We start from the raw sequence: 15966 nt of genomic DNA, 5'->3' as shown, positions 1-15966 counted from the left end.
CTGTACAAATGTGAATCAAAAATTTACGTATACAAATATTTTAATTTACAAGGAAATATCAAACTTTTTGATAATTTCATACACACAATGATAAATGTAAGCCAAATATTGATGTAATAGCAAGTTCCGGGATTTATTACTATAGAAAAAGCTGTAAGTTCCAAATATTTTGAGAGCTGCAATTTAGACGTCCATTTCCTAGCACATGCGCACACATCCTTATATTATTCACCTTGAGTATAATATCAAATGTCAAAGCCAAATAAATATTTCGATTTTACATTTTTTTCATTGAAAAGAAAATATTAAATTATAGCCATTTGCAAAAGGATATTCAACCATTAACAACAATCAAACAATCATTTTCTAACAGGAAATAATTATTTACATGTAGATATATATATGTTAAAACAGGACAAATTTAAAAGCAACAAAATGTCTAACTACACTATCTTTTATTTAGAATCTAGAAAATATATTTCTTTGGCCTAACCTAAAATTATTGTTGTCTTTTCCCTCAAGAAAAACAGATTTCAAAAACAGTTCAGAGAGTTAAATCTTTGCAATTTATTTTTTTAACAGTAAAAATGGAAAAATGATTTTAAGATTAATATTACTTACATGTTGTTAAATTTCCTTGCAGTCAACATAAATCTTCACAGACTAAATATATTGCACTGGGAGACTGGTAAGAAGCTTTATTTATATAAACCTGCCTATCTATCATTAAAACAAATCAATTGAAATTCAACTGTTTTTGATAAATACAGCTGTAAATCATTGTACTTTCTATTGCCGTATTGGTTTTGCACTTAACAAGTATTGTAAGTGTTGAGATAAAAATAAATTCAAGAATGGTATGACACATGTGTCTTATTTAATATTAAGTTGACAACACAGTAAGAGTACAAGGGTTGGCTCTAGGTATAAGTTTAATATGAAACACAAACTATTCATAATGTCTGAGAAAAGCTTTGTGGTTGTGGTTGGTTTATGTCTGCCATATTTGTATTGTAAATTTGTTTGTTATAAATTAGGCCGTTAGTTTTCTCAATTGAATTGTTTCATTTTTATAATGTCAGGGCCTTTTATAGTGGACTATACAGTATGGATTTTTCTCATTGTTGAAGGCCATACAGTTGCCTATAATTGCTTATATCCATTTGAACTTTGGTGGATACTTGTCTCATTGGCAATCATACCACATCTCCTTTATTTTTATATTGAAAAAATCATTCTATCCTCTATCATGCAGGCCATTAGTTTTCTCGTTTGAACTGTTTCACATTTTTCATATCTTGGCTTTTTATAGCTGACTATATAGTCATATATTATGCGGTACAGGGTTTTCTCATTGTTGAAGGCATTATGGTGACCTTTATTTAATTGCTACAACTTAGAATCCACTTCATTTGAACTCTGGTGGATAGTAACTGTTGTCTCATTGGCACTTTTCCACAAGTAAAACTAAAATTGAGAATGGAAATGGGGAATATGTCAAAGAGACAACAACCCGACCAAAGAGCAGATAACAGCCGAAGGCCACCAATGGGTCTTCAACGCAGCGAGAAAATCCTGAACCCGGAGGTGGGCCTCAGTTGGCCCCTTAATAAAAATGTGTACTAGTTCAGTGAAAATGGACGTCATACTAAACTCCAAAACATATAATTCCTTATTCTAACATGACGTTCTTCAAACGCTTTGAGTACACACCTGTGGTAAAATATGAATATATTGTTTGGGCTGTTCAAATCGTACTCCCGCTACATATGTTTTTTTATGAGTGAGCTACCCGACGTCATAAAACGATGACGTAAGAATATAAGCATTTTACGGGAAAATACACGCTTGTGAAACCGAAAATCATCACAAGAAGGAAACGTAAACAAACGATGCAAAAATGTGTTATATAAGCCATTATTTGTATACATATAAGACATATAAGTACAATTATCATTTAGATTCATCCAAACCTATCTAAATATGTTATTGTAAATAGTTTAAGCATGTCATTTATTCAGTTTGCTCTGGTCTTTTACATCAATTTAATAGTGCGTTTATTGATGGGAACGGCAAATAATGCCTTCATCTAGAGCGCTTCGATCCAAAACAATTGCCGTATTTGTCCTATTAGAATCGAAATAATTCATGGGGGCCATGAATTATTTCTTAATTTTTATATGACCTTACCTTTATGAGCAAGTTATTGATGGGTATATAAAGGTGTTGTTTTAACACATACAATAAATATAAAGATGTTAATTCTTCACTCCTCAAATGTTTAAAACTAGCTGCTGGTTTTACAGGAAAGGTAACTTTTGTCATTATTAGATTTCCTCCTACTTTTATTTGAGACATTCATTTTCTTCAGCTTTCCTGTCATTGATGACCAATAACTTTAAGTTACGTAACAAATAGATTCTATAGTTATTTTGAACTCAAAAAAAATTGTATTTATACTTCTAAAGCAATTAATCAAGATTTTGCTTCATATAAAAAGTTTATAAGGATAGATCATTAAATAGGTTTCCGCAGATACAAAGTTTAACGGAAATTCATTCAAAATAACCCAAAAATATATACAAAAGACTATTATAAGTTTACAAAGAATAGCCAGTAAAGCTCTTAAAATCAATACAACTTAATATTAGACATACATATGAAAAACCACTCAAAATAATATATATCTAGTTACACTGCTTCACACAGATAATCATGGTTCATATAAATCTGATTGATTGATTGATGTTAGCTCTACGGGGACTCTTGTAAAAAGCTTAGTTGAGCTGCAGGGAGAGCATATATAATACATATATATTATGGCAAATGGTGTTGTTTTTAAATCAGACATAAGGTGACCTTTATAATATAAACATTGGATTGATTGATTGATTGTTGGTTGCTTAACATCCAGTTGCAAATATTTCATGCATGTTCCAGACGAAAACAAATGAACAATAAATACAATAGGTAGGTCCTGTAGTAGAGGCAGTACAGGATAAAGGTTGGGGAAATTTAGCCTTGCAACAGGCAACTTACATTAGAACTAGTGTTTAAGACTAAATGACTTTTGTAGAAAAAAAATTTAATAACTAAGACTTTGGGATAAAAAATTTAAACAATAAATATTGACATCATACAATTAGATTCCAATCTTCTTTAAAATGAAACAATTTTATGGTTTGACATAAACAGAAATAAATCACATTGCTTACATACAAATACTTGTGCTATATCTACAAAATCAATAAATTCAATTAAAACTTATTGTAATCATTTGCAATTGCACGGTATACATAACAGGTTGAATTTTAATTTGTGTGTTATTCTAGTCAGACTAATTCAGATTCTAGAATTACCAAGATGATATTTCCTGTATATAAATAATTAAAAGTTTTAAATGAAACTGAAATTTACCACATATCCTTAACATTAACAGATATATTTTCAGATATCAGTACGATCTTTAATAGTGAGTAAATTTAAGCCCACAATGTATATATATGTAGCTTTAAATTTGGACTTTGCTAGTTAATACATATCAATTGGAAAATGCATACCTTTTACAAAGTAAACTTTAAAATTCTCCATGCAACAAATATATGCACACCGCAAAAAATAGTTATTGATAAAACTTAAAAGCATATCAATATTTGCATTTATGTCATTTATTCATCATATTCATTAAAACTTCGGATCTAATTTCATAATATTGAGCTTTAATGCAAATAATCATCTCTACTGAAGTCCATCTTTTGAATTTTTAAAAATTTCAAAGTATTATTATGAGTTTTTTTAATGTAATAAAGAATTTGTCTTTTTTGTAACAATATTTGAAATTTTTCTGATAAACGCAGAGAGAAGTCAATTGGTACTTACCATATTGAGAAAGTAGCAAGATACAAATTTAAAGTGGAAAGGGGGTAATTACAAACTAAATAATATGTCTAGTGAAAAATAAACGGAGAATGTGTCTATGGGCCACAGATGCCCCTGCTTGTAAATATGTATAAGTCAACTTCCACATACAGATGCAGGATTCACATAGTTAAGACCGATTTGTGATTATAAGCATTGTGTATAAGTTTCCTAACATTTGGTTGAGGCAAACTAAAGTTAGAGAACAGAAACAACAGATTTAGCAATTTTTCCATTTATAAAGGGGCATAACTCAAGAACAGTAAAAGTGGTGCCACTAAATTTCAAACTTGATCTGTGTTTTGTTTTAATAAGCATTGTGTATATGTTTCATAACATTTGGTTGAGGCAAATTAAATTTAGAGAATGGAAATGAAAAATTCAGCATTTTTTATGTTTATTAAGGGGCATAACTCACGAACGGTAAAAGTGATGCCACCCAATTTCGAGCTTGATCTTTGTTTTGTGGTAATAAGCATTGTGTATAAGATTTATAACATTTGGTTAAGGCAAACTAAAATTAGAGCACGGAAACCAATTTTTGGGACGTACGGACGGACGGAACAAGAGTAACACTTAATGGCCCCTCCGCTACGGCATAATAAAAATTGATATTATAAATACAAAAAGAAATAATGAACAGCACACAGAAAAACAACTTAATTAGAGTGACACAAATCCCATATAAATTCAGGGAGAACAAGGCCAAACAGTAGTGTATTTAGCTGGTGAATTCCAGACTCAACACTGACCCCTATCATATAGAGGAATTCAACTTTGAGTTGGATTTTATATCTATAGATCACCAGTCAGCAGGAAAATATATCATCTTGAATCAGTGCTGAACATTTTTTCTCTTACTAAAAAATGTAGCATGCTTAGCAGACTCTGAGGCTAAACAACTACAAATTTTGAAGTCTTTGGTTAGACCCTACTTGGAATGAAATCGACAATTTCTCACGCTCTATGCGATTTTACTACCATGAGACCATCAAGGGGGGTTGGTTGAAAAGAGATTTGGGGGTATGAAGTCAATCAGAAAGGAACCCAACATTTTTAAAACTAAAAGAAAAAACTTGGTCAACCATAATACACATAAATATGCTTCCCTATCCTTATAACTGTAAAATTTTGATTTGTAATACAATGCATTAAAAAAAAAATGACATCAAATTTGAAATAATGCCTATTCTGGCCCTGCTGTTTCATGCATTCATACTCTGGTGGAAAGTTGTCTCATTGGCAAACATACCATTTCTCCTTATTTTTATACACATGTATAATCCACTTATTTTCCACTTTGATGGTTATATATATAATTAAGAGTCATCTAATTGAGATTATCTGAACATCAACTTGTCTAGACCGAAAATTACATCTTTGCATCAAATATAATTATTTTAATATTTAAAATTCTTCAAAGGATGATATGTCTATTAACATATAATGTAGAACAAGTACTCTCAGATCTGTACTTTGTGTGTTTTGTCGTTACCCTGTATATCAGCTCGGGTTTTTTTTGTGCTCTGTGCCCATTTGACAATTCAGGCCATTTCAGCTGATTTTATAAGTGCCTGTCCTAAGTCAGGAGCCTGTAACTCAGAAGTTGTCATTGTTTGCTGTCTGTCTTGATAATTTGATTTTCGTTTCTTGTTTAACAAAGCTGTTACTTTTTTCGTTTGCATTGTTTCACATGTCATGTCGGGCCTTTTATAGCTGATTATATATATATGGTATGCATTTGAATTGTTTCACATTTTGTCATGATGGAGCTTTTATAGCTGACTATATATGCTTAAATTGTTTCACATTTTGTCATGTCGGGCCTTTAATAGCTGACTAAATATGTTTGAATTGTTTCACATTTTGTCATGTAAGACCTTTTATAGCTGACTATACATGTTTGAATTGTTTCACATTTCGTAAAGTCAGGCCTTTTATAGCTAACTATATATGGTATGTGTTTTGCTTATTGATGAAAGCCATCAGTTGACCAATAATTTTTTTAAACTGCTTGATGTTGGATAGTTGTCTCTCATTGGCAATCATACCACATCTAGATCTGCTTGTTTTATACAAAGTCTCAAATGATTAAATAGATGTGTGAGGTATAAATCTATTTTATACAAAGTCTCAAATGAATAAATAGATGTGTGGGGTATAAATCTATTTTATATAAAGTCTCAAATGAATAAATAAATGTGTGGGGTATAAATCTATTTTATATAAAGTCTCAAATGAATAAATAAATGTATGGGGTATAAATCTATTTTATATAAAGTCTCAAATGAAAAAAATAAATGTGTGGGGTATAAATCTATTTTATATAAAGTCTCAAATGATTAAATAGATGTGTGGCAGTGGCAGATCCATGGGGGGTTTCGGGGTTGGACGATCAATGCATTTGAATGGGGACATATAGTTGGAACCCCCCTTTATCCTGGGTTGGGAACCCCCCCCCCTTTTAAAAATGGCTGGATCCGCCCCTGTGTGGGGTATAAATCAAAGGGACAGCATCCCAATGATTATAATTAATAGTCATGATATTGTCTGCCGGTAAATACAATATATGAATGATATAATTATTTATGTCTGTGTATGGTCAAATTCTTATCCACCAAAATTGACTCATACTATATATTTTATTCATAACATACATGTATAACAACATGTATATATAAGAACTTAAAAAGTCAAGATGAACAATAAAGTACAACGCATGGAATTGTAAAAAAATATTAATATTTCAGTAATGCGTGCCATTTAATTAACCATTGTCATGACCTCCGAAGATTGCAGATGGGCATGATGTACATGTGGTCTCAATAATTATAGACAGATATATAATATATACATGTATAAATAGTATGTGCAATAGTATAATGAGGATTTTCCCCATTTTATTTCATACCATAAATCTAAAAAAAAAAATAATGTACATCATCTCTTTCCTTGTAACCTACATAGAATTATTTTATTGTGTTAGGAAATCAGTCTTTGTGTTTATTGTAGGTCACAAGCAGATGGATCCAAATGAGGTCAAATTATTGTTTTGTACAAACAATGATGATCAGCTAAGTTTTTGGCTTATTTTGACAATATAAAACCAAATTGACTGAGTTAATAACACATTATTATTCAATAATCAGTATACATACATGTAAATGTTTGAAAGTCAGAAACACATAAAATTCATACTTTTTTCTTTTCAACTTACACCGTCGAAAATATAGCTAAAGCCTTTTTAAAACTGTTAATAAATTCTGATTCTCTTACATATCTATAATGATTCTTCTAAAAAAGCCGCTCTGATACATATGAAAAGATTTCCCTGATTCAAACTGTCAAACCATCAATAGAATGCATAAATGGAGCGTATAACTTATTATTTTCCATAAATCTAATATGCCAATAATTATCACAATTTACACTCAGTTTATCTACATAAACACATCATCATTTCAAATGATTGAACAAAATTATATTTAATAATGTGATAATGAAAGATAATACCCTACCTTGTATTCTTAATGAAGTGAAAATAATGGTATAAAACAGTTATTTATGATAGCTACTCCAACTGTGAATGTATTGAATAGACAGTATTTTATGTCCAGTAACTCTGGATCTGCAGTCAATTGTCAAAAGAATGTAGATGTACTATGAGACAGGGTAATGGATTTGCCAAACTGCTTATATCTATAGTATCATTCAACCACTCTTTAAAGATTGGACAAATCTTATAACACAGACAGCAAGAATGTTTGTTATTGAGAACAAATGTATTAGAAAAACAAAACATCTAATGGATCCTGCTTATCTCATACTGAGTATCTACAAATAAAATTAACAAAACAAAATTCTACCCTCCTCTTATCTTCCAGAAATATATTCCTCGGTCAATGTAAATAGTTACATTATTGACCAACCATCACAGCAAAAGCCAAAAAGTAAGGTAAACACTATTTTAAATATCAATTTTCTCTTAAAAACAAACTGCCAACAAACCTTTATCATTTTAAACCATTCATACATGTATATAGAACTTCACAAAAAAATCATGGAATCTAGAAGTGTCCATAATATAAGAGGAAGGAACACCATAAATTAAAACAAAATATATAGTTTCTTTCCTATGTGCCATTTAAACACCATACAACATGTGCAATCATTTCAATTTACTAGAAAACCTGGTAAAACTAAATTACAGACATGTAAATAATGAAATACAGTGATAAATTACCAACCTGAAAATACTCAAATACTGTGACTAATTACCGACATGTAAATGCTGAAATACAGTGATAAATTACCGACCTGAAAATACTCAAATACATGTACAGTGACAAATTACCAACATGTAAATACTCAAATAAATTACCGACATGCATGTAAATACTCAAATACTGTGATAAATTACCGACCTGAAAATACTCAAATACTGTGACTTATTACCGACATGTAAATACTGAAATACAGTGATAAATTACCAACATGTAAATACTCAAACACTGTGATAAATTACCGACCTGAAAATACTCAAATACAGTGATAAATTACCAACATGTAAATACTCGAATACTGTGATAAATTACAGACATGTAAATACTCAAAAACAGTAATAAATTACCGACATGTAAATATTCAAATACTGAGATAAATTACCAACATGTAAATACTCAAATACTGTGATAACTTACCGACCTGAAAATACTCAAATACTGTGATAAATTACCAACATGTAAATACTCAAATACATATAAATTAGATAAACTGTCATATGCAGAAAAAAAAAACTATTTAAATTATAAAATAAATCTTACAGTTTCATGTATCCTCTGTCTTCAACACATGTAATATACAATATAGTTCCTGCCTATCCTGCACCTTAATCTGGATTCCAATAAATAATTGTCACCAATTATGTAAAATAACTGTGTCATTCTTCCACCTTATCACATCTTGTGTATTCTAAGATTTACATCAGTGATCACCTGTACAAAGTAAATCAATACATGATCCAGAAATATATATATAATAAATAATATGTTACAGTCATTACAACTATCAAATCTTCAAATTTCATTCAGTCTTCACGATGACCTTTAAAATCTACAGGCCCGGAGCTCAATTGTGAAAAATTTAGTAAGATTCTGTTGGCCTGTAGATATGATTTTTACAGGCCCGAGAGCAATTTAACAAGCCTGGGCTGCTGGGCCTGTGGTTCAGCGTGAAGACTGTTCATTAGAATTACCTGCAATATCAAATTCTTACCATCTGAAATTATTAGTCAGTAGCAGTAATCATGTTTCAACATATAACTATTCGGTAAATCACTTCTTTCTGGTTCTTAATTAAGGCTATCATTCAACAATCAAAAGATTTTAAGAACAAGTCTGAAACTGGTCACAAAAAATAATTTCTGTTAGTGTCTATGAGCCAATGTTTTTAGATATGAAATCATTATATCAAAGGAGATGTGGGATATATGTCAATGTGACAGCAATCCAACAAATAAACTGTTGACACAGAGATATGTCTCACCTGTTGGCATACATTTCAGAAAAACACAATCTGATGGACTGGAAATAGTCGTTCAACTGATATGTACTGATAGTAATGCAAATTTATACAAAATATCAATGATCTATCAATTTGACTTGAGCAGAAAACTTAACATTGAAAATTGCTAATTTATTCAAAGTCACTGGACCATGACCTAGGGCAGTAGGGGTCAGGGCCTCGAAATAGTTGTCAAACTGATATGTACCAATAGTAATGCTACTTTATATTAAATATCATTGATCAATCACAAATAGTTCCTATCAAACTAACTTAGAGAAAACTTAACAATTGTTGACGCCTTTGTCGCTGGACAAGCAATACATATGTTTTGCTTTCTGCGACAAAAGCAGGCAAGACAAAAATAAAAAGAAGAATATTAATGTGCCCATGGGACACAGATGCCCACACTTGTAATTATATGGCAAATTCAGCAAATTTTCCATTTATAAAGGGACATAACTCGAGAAAATGTAAGCAATACCACCTAAATTCATATTTAATCTGTGTTTGGTGGTAATACACACTGTGTATAAGTTTCATAACATTTGGTGGAGGCAAACTAAAATAAGCTTGAGGAAACAGCAAATTTAGCAAATTTTCCATTTATGAAGGGACATAACTCAAGAACTAAGAAAGTGACGGCCCTTACTTCAATCTCAATCTGTATTTGGTTGTAATAAGAGTTGTGTATAAGTTTCATTTGGTAGAGGCAACGTAAAGTTAGATTGCTGAAACAGCAAGACATATAACTTGAAAACGGTGGAAATAATGCCCCCCCCCCCTCCACTATATTTGAACTTAATCTGTGTTTGGTGGTAATAAGTATTGCGTATAAGTTTCATAACATTTGGTTGAGGCAAACTAAAGTTAGAGTGCGGAAATGACAAATTAAGCATTTTTTTTTATTTATAGAGGGACATAACTCGAGACACTGACTCAGTGGAGGCATAAAAATCTCTCAACATACATGTGTTAAACAGTAAACAATAGTCTCAAGCTCCTAACTCCCACAGCCCAAAGCAGTAGTAACAGAGATTATCAAAATTTAAATATATGCCATCATCACCAACTTACCCAAATGACAAAATGAATTATAATAAGACATGACAACAACTGATGGGTTCCTGACCCACAATATCCATTGACATACATGTATTGAGTTGATTTTATACCAGTATACTATACATGTAAATATCAAAACTATTTAGAAACCAGTCATGCAGTTGTATTGGATATTAATAATTTTTTACCCATGCTAACCTCGTTTGGACACCTCTACCTGGGTGACATATAATGTACATGTATATGAACATAACAATCATTAACTTAATGGTTATAGTCTGTGTAAAGGGAGATCATGCTTACCAATGTTTAAGCTTTTATTGTACAATAACAAAAAAACAACCCAACAACATGAACAACCCTGTGACCTTGACATTAACCTGACTTGACAATACACATGTTTACACAATAATTAACACTGTTTCTGATATATATAAATAAACTGTTAGTTTACATTTGTAACTAATAACAAATTTTATGATATTCATACATTTCTGTTGGTTCTTCATGAAAGAAAACAAAAAAGAATTGTAATTTACCCCCTAATGGAATCCAGTCAACCCATAAAACTTAAAAGTGAAAATGTAGGTTATGACCTGCATTGAGTAAAACAAATCAGGTCGTAAAGCATACAAACTGTTTTAGCTGAAATTTTCAGAGTAGTAATTATTCCATTGTACATTTGTATTTAAATTTGTGTTAATTATTCAAAAGTTTTATTGTTTATCAAATATCAACAGCAAAAAAAAAAAAAAAAATTCACATGTTTGCAACAAACTTGAGATTTTCATTGTCCATGAAATTATGCTTTTAAAAATACTGTATGAATAGCCTTACTTTATTAATGAATTAAAATTTGCAGTTCAGAAGTTCGTATAGTCATAATGCTGAGGAGGGACGACATAATGTATAGTTCTGATACAGTTGGGGTCTCTTATTTAAAAGTGTTTATACATGTGGTTGCTTCTGTCAATGTTACATTAATAATTAACATTTGTATGCACTTTGAAAAGAGAAGATTTTTTACCAGTTGCTCCTAAAAGGAGACACATAAAGAAGGATTCTTGGCTATTTTCTCTGAAGTTTGACACCTCTCTAAGTCATAATTGAGCAGTGTTGTAATGTCCCCGCCTACGCACATCCTTTATCTGTCCAAGGGAAATAATTCCAACAAAAATGCAAAGGTTTACATGTTTAAAGCATACCACAACTCATACTCAAAAAGTATCTGAAACAGGAAGTTTGTGTCTGGCAGATCCAAAAAGTGCTCATAAGTTACAACTCTTCACAGCCAAGAACCTGACCAAATATGAATCCATTATGTATAGTAGCACTGCAGAAATATGTGACGAAAAATTCATTCAACAATGAACATACTGAAAATTTCAAACTATTTATACAAATTTATAAATTTCATAAAAATCTGGCAAAAATTGCATGTGTTTCTATGTCATAACACAGGTTTGCTTCAGGAACAATTAATGAGATTATTATTAGTAAAATGTTTCCTGTCCATCAATGTGCTTGATTCCAATGTACAAAAACATACATAAGAATACAGGTGAAAGGTAAAGCAGACACAGTGACCTTATTATTTCTAGGATGCAGGGATACAGTTCATTGCAGTTTGCTCATTTACATTTTGTTTGTATATTCTATTCTATATGGTCAAATGAAATGAAGGTTCTTAAAGAATTATAGAATAAGTAATTTAGTTATAGAACATTTAAATGACTTCAGAAATCAGATATATACACATGTAGAATGTAGATAGGTTTTGATATAATGTATTTAAGAGTTCCCCTTGGCTGCCATTTAGGATGTGGAAATGGTTGATTTTCTTAATTTACTAACCAAATTGAAACATATGGTACAAACAAGTCTTTATAGGTAGTAGTTATGAAATAAATTAAAACTGTTCAGAAAACAACTTTTTCTAATAGCCTTTGAATTTGGCTGATTAATGAAGCAGTTTAAGCACGTAGCATACATACATGTACCTGCCACTTTTTGAAATGGAGGTTTTAGTGCCCAACCAGACTTTTAAGGGTTAACATTTTTGCATGCATTTTACTACATAAATATTGTCAGATCTCTTCTTTTTTCTTATGGTATACTGAAGATGAGCTACATTTGTACATGTCCATAAAAGTTTTGCTGTAGTAAGCCTTTTTCTTTTTATTTACATGATTCTTATACTTATTTTATTGTGTACATAAGATAGTGCATGGCAGATTTATTTGACTTTAATAGAGCTTTTAAAAGATGGGCAGATAAGAAAAATCACAGAATTTATATATTATACATGCATGTTTTAAAGTTTTAATGTGAGAATTTATATATTATACATGTATGTTTTAAAGTTTTAATGTGAGAATTTATATATTACATGTATGTTTTAAAGTTTTAATGTGAGAATTTATATATTATACATGCATGTTTTAAAGTTTTAATGTGACTACATGACTAGATCATTTTACTTAAAGCATCTTTTAAAACTTTTGTGATTTTAGAAGTCAACTACAATGATTTTATTGCCTTTGAAATGTAATTTTACTGTATCTATACAATCATTGTTAGTCTAATGTAGTGTTCATTTATTGAAAGAAAGATGTGGGGTAAATGTACATGAGACAACTATGCTGCAAATTGAATTTTATTTTGTTTGTAAAAAGGAAAATAAGTTGGCAAACAAATATTGTAACAGAAAGTGGCGAAAGTGGTGGTGAAAAAAAATATTGACCCAGGCCTAGGGGAAACTGTGGTGCATGCATGTAGCCACATTACCAGCAAAATCTTTTGTTCTGTAAGAATAAGTGACTGTTGACTTTTTCCATTTATAAATAATAAATATGGATGCTGAAGGACATTTACAAATGTATCTGACTCCTTGTAAAAAATGATTTCTAATACTTTTAATAATTTGATAAATTAATAACAACAATGTAAGGATCTGTTACCATGGTAATGGTGAGATAAGTTACTATTTAATATGTTAATGGTAACACTGAATATCAAATTATATCAAAGTAAGCACACTTCATTGACTAAGTCACTTGTATTATACTTGATTCTTATTTTAAAAGTCGGATATGACTCATAGCAATGAAAGTCACTTATGAACAATCCTTTTGTATTATCTGATAGATATATAATGGTTATATTCTCCCTATTTTGGATTACTGTTGTACAATTTGGGGAAACACCAGTGACCAAAATACAAATAGATTAGATAAACTTCAAAAACGAGCAGCTAGAATTATTCTTGAACTTCCTTATGATACCCCATCTAATACAATGTTTAAAAAGTTATCATGGCTTCGATTTACTGATCGTGTAATTTACCACAAGGCCTTATATGTTCATAAATGTTTATATGGATCTGTCCCAGAATATTTGTCTAACAAAATCTCCTATGTTGCAAATAAAAATGGAATGCAACTTAGATCAAATACTACCCAATTACTTAATATACCAAAGGCAAGAACAAACACATTTAGAAGATCTTTTTCATATTCTGGCCCAACTTTATGGAATAAACTACCAGAAGCACTAAGACACATGTCAAACATAAATACTTTTAAAACAAACTGCTTTAAGTTTTTACTTGAAAATCCTGGAATTATTTAAATGATTATGTATCAATTTTGATTATGTTTTCTTATGTTTATCTTTGTTATGATGAAATTGTGTGATTTATTGTGAGTGGAGTGTGAGGGCCTCAAGGGAGAATAGTGTTTGTACTAATTGAGCATACCCTCTTGAAATAAAGATTATTATTATTATTATTATTATTATAGGAAGATGTGGTAAGAGTGCCTATGAGACAACTCTCCATCCAAGTTACAATTTATAAACGTAAACCATTATAGGTCAAGGTATGGCCTTCAACACGGAGCATTGGCTCACACCGAACAGCAAGCTATAAAGGGCCCCAAAAAATTACTAGTGTAAAACCATTCAAACGGAAAAACATGCTTGCTTGATCATTTAGAGTTGCTTATCATCTGTTCGTTCAAAGAAGTTACTGACTTGGCTGTGTTCTGAGCTGTGAAGGATTTCTGATGAAGTTGAAAAGTCCATGATGCATGCTTTGAAAGTTGAAACATTATTCAGGCCACCATGGTCAATATTCCCTAGTTCAGACTTTGCAGTAAGGAATATGATTAATATTCCTATCATTGAATTTGACAAACAGCCTCTGAATTTAAAAACCACACTTTTCTCCTTATGTGGCATAAACCACTCCTTGCAAGTGATAATTCATCCACCATGATCAGAAGTTTTACAATTCTTCATACAGACAGAGGAATATAACTCAATAGTTCCTTTCAAGATCGATGAAATGTGATCACAGGAAATACTGATTTTGAATTGCTTTTTATTGAATTGCTGATAATGATTTTCTCCATTCATGCCATTAGGAAAAGTTAAGAATCAGCGGCTCTTTTCACAAAAAATCTTACAGAGTAAAATTACTCGAAAGTCATACACATTTCAGTATAACTTACGATCAATTTTAATCGCAAGATTTTTAATGAAAAGAGTAGCAGGAACCAACAAATTTTCAGGTGCAATTTATGAAAGATTTTGGCTTGTTTTACAAACACATTATCAGGATTTAGGTTATGTAATGGCAAATGGCAACAAAAGGGAAATAAGTCTTGCTCTTTTTGCACATATCAAAAACTACAAATGTGTCAATAGTAAAAGCTTCTCTTGTAATGAAAATGATATGAATCAAAACTAAAAAGAAGTTTAAATTCAACTTTATCCATGAAAACGTCGACAAATTTGTCAGTTTTTTAGAGGAAAATTCGGTAATTGGAATCAAAAGTCTGTGGAACTAGAAAAGGGTTAAAACTAGAATCCAGGATCTCATGTTTTTCTCTGACTGTTAATGACGTCTTTACACTAAATCCATTGAATGTTGGATGTGTACTGATTGATATTTTAGTCTTATATGCATCATTTTTTTTTATTAGTTGTTACTGGCTTTGAACTAGCTGTCAGTAACTGCAAGTACTGTCAGATCTGTACTAAAAGTTTTTGTTGTGGAGATGTATACATGTAAGTAACCTACCACGTCCACTCTGTGTTTTTGTTTCATGTATTTCTATTAATGTATCCATCTGATGAGTTAAGCCTTTTTCAACAGATTTTTATAGTTTGTTCTTATGTTGTACTGTTACACCACTGTCCCAGGTTAGGGGAGGGTTAGCGCCTTCAAACTAGTGTAACCCCGCCACATTCTGTATGTGCCTGTCCCAAGTCAGGAGCCAGTAATTCAGTGGTTGTCGTTTGTTGCTGTGTATCATATTTGTTTTTCTTTCATTATTTTGTACATAAATTAGGCCATTAGTTTTTTCCTCTTGAATTGTTTTACATACATGTATATATATCATTTCGGGGCCTTTTAAA

General features: G+C 30.9%; 1 protein-coding gene across 5 annotated transcripts in view; it reads right to left on the bottom strand.

Moving 5' to 3' along the window:
• LOC127719469 (calmodulin-binding transcription activator 2-like) overlaps positions 1–15966 on the bottom strand; it is a 113418-nt gene that overhangs the window by 94059 nt on the left and 3393 nt on the right. For all 5 annotated transcript variants that reach the window (XM_052225612.1, XM_052225614.1, XM_052225609.1 and 2 more), the window contains exon 2: positions 8742–8912. The gene's annotated coding sequence lies outside the window, so the exon portion shown is untranslated. The remainder of the gene's footprint in view (positions 1–8741; positions 8913–15966) is intronic.

Source organism: Mytilus californianus, unplaced genomic scaffold (assembly GCF_021869535.1).
Source record: "Mytilus californianus isolate M0D057914Y unplaced genomic scaffold, xbMytCali1.0.p SCAF_11, whole genome shotgun sequence".
Taxonomy (NCBI): Eukaryota; Metazoa; Mollusca; class Bivalvia; order Mytilida; family Mytilidae; genus Mytilus; species Mytilus californianus.
This window is presented reverse-complemented; position numbering and strand designations above follow the sequence as displayed.